The sequence below is a fragment of the Argentina silus genome, assembly GCF_951799395.1.
Source record: "Argentina silus genome assembly, chromosome: 10".
NCBI lineage: Eukaryota > Metazoa > Chordata > Actinopteri > Argentiniformes > Argentinidae > Argentina > Argentina silus.
The window spans coordinates 3,121,528-3,129,947 of record NC_139664.1 but is presented as its reverse complement, the minus strand read 5'-3'; positions in this window follow the sequence as shown (position 1 = coordinate 3,129,947).

Here is an 8,420-nt window from a genome sequence, read left to right as displayed (position 1 = left end):
AAGCCCACTCTTGAAAGCACTGCCAGAAAAAAGGTTTACTCAGTGTAATGCCTTCAAAACTCGAATTAAGAATTAATACTCCTTAACAACACTGTGCTATCATATCAGCATTTTTACGTACTGGATGTAACAGGTGATTTGGGTAGAGGAGTATGTGTTTAGATCTCCAGTGAATATTCCTGATAGGAATTTAAGTGTAGGCTACTTGGGATGTAGGTATATCCTCCTGTATGTTCTGTTTGGTACTGTGGAAAGCTCTTTAACCACTCAAAACCCATTATATAACATTGTGTGACATTTAGCAAGTCCATAGAATGACTCAACAGCCTTAGATATACTGTATATGCACTGATGACTGACATTAGTGTGACTTTAATTTGTCATGAGATACCCACCTATGGGAAATAACACCTTGTAGTGCAAAAGTATGCAGAGGCACATTGATAAACTGTTAATGTACTAGTCAGATTTAGTCAAGCCAAATCCGTGCACATGTACAGTACATTTAGCTAATGTGGAGATGAGATGAGTCCCTCTCCCTCTCTCTCTCTCTCTCTCTCTCGCTCGCTCGCTCTCTCTCTCGCTCTCTCTCTCTCTCTCTCGCTCTCTCTCAGTCTCTCTTTCCCATGGAGCCTTATGCAATGACCATGCCCCTAGTGTGGATGGACAGCATGGAGGAACCAGCTAGCCACTGAGCCATCCCCAGTCATGTCGATTTTTACAGTAGTTTGATACAGCAGCTCTTGTCAAGCATGGGCCCATGGTTAAAGAGACAGTGCATTGCCAATGCACTGCAGCACTCTTCTCTGATGTGACATAAGGGGCTGTCTTACACCCCACCACCACTCGAGCTGTGCCAAGAACAATCATCTGTTCAGCTATTACTGTAGTGTATGCTCCAGATCTACCGTGTTCGAGGATCTGTCGGGGGAGAAGCGTGTTCATTTCACCAATGGACGCTGAGTACGTTGGAGTCGTGTTTGTGGCTGTTTGAAGTGTGACATTGAATTAATACTGGAATTAGTGGGAGATGAGTGGAGGGATTTGCTATTAATCACATATTCAGACTGAAACCCCCCCCCCCCCCCCCCCCCATCCTCGCTTAATTAATTATACCCAGTGATTTTACATTTTTCTGAATAAAAGTGTGTCATGTCCAAGTTTAGGGGCGTCCCCTCAAGACGCGAAAAGTCAACTCCCAAGAACATCAGACTTGACTTGGCTTTATCTTTTTCGCAGCGATGCTTAAAGTCCGCTTGTAAATGAAAGCCTAGACAATGTCGGTACCCTCAAGTAATATCACAGTCATAATTTCTGCCCACAGACATAAAGTCAATCAAAGTTCAACTGCCCCTCATTTGCATATATTTGCATACTGCTAAGCATATTCATGCACCAGTGCCGAGACCTTATGAATAAGCACAGCTGGTGGCACATAGCAGTTTTGGTGGCAAGCTCACTTACAGTATGCATATAATCTGGCAGACGCTTTAAGTTCTTTTGTTTCCCCTTAGGTCAACCAATGGCTAGCCTCTTATGACATACAAAGTGTCCAAATTGCAGCATTGACCATGAAACCACTGCACAAAGACAGCAACGGAGGCTGGTGGAAGTAGAAATCGGAGGACGGGCTTATTATCGCAATGCATGGAATGGAATGGCATTACAATGAGCCCGTCCTCTGATTTCTACCGCCACCAGCCTCCACTGAATGAGAGATATTTGAACATGTTTCATGCCACCGAAAGTATCATGATTTCTGTTATGTAACTAAAGCACAGAGCAGGTGCCTATGTTGCAATGTGTGTTATGCAGCCTCAACACAGTATGGATGCCATGTGTTCCAGTCAGGGGAGGCTGGTGGAGGTAGAAATGGGCTCATTGTAATGCAAACACATGTTTGATACCATACCTCATTCCATCGACCGATACCAGCATTTGGGTGCAAAATCTTATTTTCAGGAGTTGAATTAACTATGACATCTAGGGCAGTGTTTCTCGGGGACCGGCAAGCTAAGGTATTCTTTGCCCTGGGACTGGGAAGCTATGATCTCTCGTCCTCTCTCCTCGGCTTACAAAACAAATACCTGAGAAGTGACTAAATCGATGTTAGCCATCCATCTCACGGTATCCAACAAATCATCCCAGGGACCGGTGCCTGTCGGCGGACCAGGGATTGAGGATCACTGATCTATGGGGTGAAGAGGGGGGTTGGGGCAGTGAAACTGTCCAACTGACCATCTGTTGCATTTTGGGGGGCCCTGCATCAATGTTTCCATGTAACCAATCATGGTGGGGCTCCAACCTTTCTTAGTCCACACCGTAATTGTTTATTTACCTATTTGCTTGTGAGACACTTACGTTGTGGAGCATGTTGTCTGCATATAGTGAGAGTCATCCACCCAAACCCCCCCTCCCCATACAGAGTCCTAGCACAGTGAGTTCAGTCTGCCACAATCCTCTACCTCAATGGACCCCAGCACTGAAATATGCTATGGTATAAAGGGTGTAGATCTTACCCCCTAAGAGGCGGGAGCCTTAGTACTAATACTGGAGAAATCTACATAAGGGGACCATTAGAAAGAAGTAGCTGGGAGGAACGTGTTCTGAGTGTAGACTGCACCACGGGTAGGGGGCCCATTAATTCAATTCCACCGCAAAGCCTGGAGCCGAACGACCCAATGAGTTTATGTTGAGAGGATGTAGGTCTTTCTGATTGATCCTGTCAGGACTCACTCTTGGCATAAGGTCAGGACCAGCGATCTCCCTTTCTCAGCCAATCAGAGAGCTGCCAATCCGGGATAATGACGTCCCCCTGGATTGGTTGACTAATAGGCCTTCCAGGCAGGATGTCATCCAATCCCGGAGATGCTCAGGATCCGAGGACAGAGGTTCGGACCAGAAGTTGTTCCTCAGACCTTCCTGTGCATAGGTCATGATATTGATGATGATATTAGTCATTACACAATTGTGGTCCTCTGTGGCTCAGTTGGTAGAGCACGGCGCTAAGAACGCTCAGGTTGTGGATTTGTTTCCCGCTGGGACCATATGTACTGAAATGTATGCACTCACTGCAATGTAAGTCGCTTTGGATAAAAGTGTCAGCTAAATGGCATATATAGTCCCAGTGACCACTGGAGCAGGTAGATAAACAGTAGTTTGTGATGGTGGTTTCGTGACGTAAAGAACAGTCTTCTGTTTTTTCTTCAATATATTTGCAGATATATCAGTTTCATTTCATTCATGTTGTATTGGTTCATACTGTCCACATAGACTTTCATTAGCGAAAAACCATTGTATTATTTTATCATAAATTGAGGGTTTTCTCGACCCTAACCTGTGGCTGGAGATATCAAAGTAGCTAAAATACCTTTAAATATGTTTCCCGTGATAGCTTACGGGAGAGTTTGAATTCCAAACCGTGTCAAATTAGATGCTGATACTACGGCCCCATGATATAATTGCCCCGAAATTAAAATAAAATGTTATTAAATCACTCTGGTGCTGCTTGAAGCAGGATTACACATTTGAGAGTTGGATTTCTAATCTCTGAATGAGGAAGATAGCGCTGACTGAAGCCCTGCTCTCCAGACATGGTCACAATCAGAACTAGACCACATTGCACTGTGGGATATCAAACCTGTCACCTGTTGAGATTTTCATTCCAAGGCATACTTCTATTTTTAGCATTTGGTCTGCATTCTACAGTGCATTGTAATCAAAAACAAGGGGTACAGTAGCCTTTTATTTGAAGCAGGATGTTGTATCACAACATTGGCAGGAGAATGACATTGAGGCGGTCAAATCAGGACATGGCAGTTTGCCCATTACTTAGTGAAGATCCAGAAAAAGGGTTATGCTGGATGTTATTTATTTGATCACTTGCTGCCATAGTAATATGTCAATGTGCATCTATTTTGAGACTATTTTAACCAGTCCAAGGTTTTTACCACAGCCAGCTATGTGAGGTACATGTATCCCAGCTTCATCATCATGCTAGGGATATGCTAATGGCGTAAGCCCCAGTCTCTCTTGTGATGTTAATGGGGGACGGATGTGAAGTGTGCAGTTTTAGGCGGTGAGAAAAGGGGATTGTATTACCATCAGATGCCCCTCACTCACTTCTGATGCACAGATACTGTGGAGAAGAATGGTGCATTTTAATTGCCTGTAATCAAATACACTGATATGCCTAAGCTCAACAAGAGAACCAATGGACCCTGACATTTCAGAGTACGATATTACCATTTTAAGTGTTTCACAACAGAGGGTTTTATGGGTTATACATTTAGGGTGGTGTCTCTACTTCAGTGAAAGATGAGTGATTAGTCATTTGTGAGGCTCACAAAAATGTGTGCGTGTGTGTGTGTGTGTGTGTGTGTGTGTGTGTGTGTGTGTGTGAGTGAGTGAGAGAGAGAGAAAGAGAGAGATAGTGTGTGTCTGTGTGTGTGTGTGTGTGTGTGTGTGTGTGTATTTGTGTGTGTGTGTGTGAGGGAGAGAGAGAGTGAGAGTATGTGTGTGTGTGTGTGTGTGTGTGTGTGTTTGCTTGTTTTATTTCAGTGATTAACTTCTACTCAGACCTCATAAAGGTTAACAGGCTCACTCTGCACCCCTGATGCTATATTTAGATGCCTTATCTCCCGTAATTTAAAACAGCACACAAAATTTTAGTGCATTTCTACTGTATTGATGCTTTCAAAGCAAATGCTGACACTCAAACTGTATTTTAAAGCATATGCCCTTTTGGCTGTTTTGAGTAATTAATCATGGAAATTGGAGTGCACTGTAAAGAGAAAGTGTTTTGGAATGCAATGTACTTTTTAGTGTGTTTTAAGGTTGTTGTTTCTTTTTGTGGGGGGGCGGGGGGGGGGAGGAGGGGGGTGGGGGGTGGGGGGTTGAGCTCCTCTTCAAATGGTTCTGTGAGTGCCTGTCTTGCATTTGTTGCCTGATTCTGTTTGGCTTTCCAGAGCGGAGTTCAGTTGTTCTGGATAAGCAGTGAAGATAATGGAAGAACATCCGGATCCTTTTGATCAAAGGCAAAGTCTTGTCTGGAAGAAGAGGGTTTGAGACGCCAAGAAACAGTTTTAGTTGTGGATTCTCACTTCCTCCTCGCATTTGAATTGGAAAGGGTATAAACTGCTCAAGTGAATATGACATTTACTACATTTACTACAGACATTTACTACAGACATTTACTACAGACATTTACTACAGACATTTACTACAGCCATTGCAGTACTAGTAGCTTTCACTCATGTATTCTGTACCACAAAGGCAGTGTGATTGGTTATGTAAATGTATATCTTTAGATAAAGGGAGGTGTCTGTAGATCTTCTTAGATAACTGTTGTACCAAGTTTGGAAGCGTGTATGATTAAGGAACCAAAACATATTTTTCAGGATATAAAATTGAGACCAGCCCTTTGTTTTAGTCCAGTGGTATCAATAGAAAATAATGCTTGTTGAAAAAAAACAACAACTGTATATCACAATACATAATTGTGTCCATTCAGTGATCTGATTGGTTGAGTCAGGGTAAGGGGTTGTTTCTGGTTATTGATGATGTCATTACATACCCAGTTGGGAAGATAAAAAAAATTTACAAAAAAAAATAAAAACCTTCCGGGAAAGGAGAGGAGAGAGAGAAAGATGAAAAGAATACACTAACACAGGAAGAACTGACTTGCATAATGAATAACAAAACTGTCCCTCTGCGACTCCCTGTGAACTTAAACATGCAGTCCATACTCAGAAAGCAGTCAAAGAGGCCCAGCACAATTGAGGTACCTTGAACAATAGACGAATCAGATCAGAATCAGAGAAACATTTTCAGGTGAGCTGGGTCGTGTCGTGACGTCTCCTCCCTTCACACTTCTCCTTTAGATTAGATTAGATTAGATTAGATTCAACTTTATTGTCATTGTGCAGAGTACAAGTACGGAGACAACGAAAGAACTGCATTCAATGTAATTATATGAATAAATAGCATCTGGCAGAAGTGACTGTTGTGTGTTGGTAGCCTGCTGAAGTCCTGTTGAGATTAGGGATATTGTGCCATGGAAGGCATATGTCCATTCGAGTTAGCATGTGTGCAAGACCCTTAGGTATGCTCTGTACTGTTGCTCAAATGGAGCGTGGTGACGTCCCTCACCAGTGTCTGTCATGGAAAATGAGGGGAAACACGTACAGTATTTCTACACACTTACATGGGCACCTGAGGACACACACACACACACACACACACACACACACACACACACACACGCACACACACATACACACGCACACACACACGCACACACACACACACACACACATACACACACACACGCACGCACACACGCACACACACACACACAACCACACACACACACACACACACACACACACACATACACACATACACACACACACACACACACACACACACACACTTACAGGGACACGCGTGTACACACACTTAAACTTACATGGACACATGTCTACACACATTTACAGGGACACACGTCTACACACACTAACATAGACACATGTCTACAAACACCTACATGGACACACGTGTACACACACTTACATGGACACACGTGTACATACACTTACGGGGACACACGTGTACATACACTTACGGGGACACACGTGTACACACACACTAACATGGAGACACGTGTACACACAATTACATGGACACATGGGCACATACACACACTTACGCATACCTGGACACATTTGAACACACACTTACATGGACACGCATGTACATACACTTAAATGGACAGATGTGAACACACACACGTCAGATCACAACGTGTAGCTGTGTCCTAGTTATCATACTGTAAGGTCTGAAACATGTCATGAGTTTAAATCCCAAATACTGAGTGATTCCCACAAGCTACTTTTGCACTTATTTTTTGCACAAATACTGTATTTTATTTTTTATTTTTTAAAACATTCAGTTTACGTATGCCACTTACAAAAAGAGACTTGGGATTCATTTTGTATTTTACCTTTATTTAACTACTTACTGCAAGTTGACTGAAACCACGTCCTTTAACAGAAAAGAGTTTCAGGAGAGAGTTGAGCTCAGCCATAACTCTTACCAACTCATAACTAACTCACTTCCAAATTGTTATTTAGAATTGGTTATAAGTACTAACAAGCTACTTATTCCGTGCCCTTTTGAGTTAATCGTTTCCACAAATCAATTTGTAAATACAACTCACAGATTTTTACTTTGTGAAAGGTCATGAATTGGGGTACTTATTCCAAAAGTAATTGCACGTCATTACAATGTAGGCTATGCTTTAATTCCTTTGGATTTGGAGCCAAACTGCTCTACACCTGCACAGTACCTGCACTGTCACCAGCCACCACAACTGAAGTGTGTGACATTTAGCTTCGTGCCTGAAAGGAGAAGTGTGAAGAATGATCCTGTTAACCACACTGACGGAGCTACATGTGGAAACACATTACTTGATTTCATACACGCTTGGGTTTGAGGGTATATTGGCACATGTATGAGTATATTCCCTGTCATTTGGATGAGTTGAATGTCATCTCAAGGTGGCAGTGCAGTTATGACATGTCACATTGTGAATGTGAAAATATGTGAAAATGCAGAATGACGGACACGGGTTGAAGAATTGCACTGTACACACATCGCTCAGACAATCTGAGGCAACAGCTGTTTGGGGCAGACACAGAGATAGCACTGTGGTGTAAAGAGCAGAAGAAGCCCACACATGATAGACATCTTACTCATAAAAATGTGTTCCCAACCAGACAAGCTAAAAACATACACCAGTCATGGGGACTGGGACAACAGTATGTCCCTGTGATGAACACCATGGTCTCCATCGCTCTTTCTGCCATAATCACGCCCTGAAGTTTGCTGGAATTTAAAAAATAAAACGTTTTTTTTTTCAAGACATCTTACTCACGAAATGTCATGAAATCAAAGGCTTCAAACGTTAAACCACAGCCAAATCACTGTTAAGAGTGCCTGGCACGGTGACACCCTTGATGCAGTGTGATGATGCGTCACTGTGCTCACGTTTGAGGAGTCAAAAGTGGGCCGTGATGTGTATCGTGATCTCAGACACCTCTGGCTTTTTCTCAATCAGAAGGTTCTTTCATACGATACACTCCACCCCACGTTGAATAGGTCCTCCCAGTCCCCCTGTCAGTCTTCTCTCTGAGACGAGACGATCGGAGGTGTCTATGGGTTTTGAGTGACTGCCCTTTGGGTAATAAGACAATGACACAGTTCTTAGTCTATCTCTGGATCGAGGACAGATAACTATAATTATTCTTTATCTCTCAGGACCAAAAGCCCGACCCGCTTTCTCTCAGTGGACCACCCCACACATGAACAGAGGGGTATATATACAAACATAATTCGTACTGTGCACGCATGCAAATGCA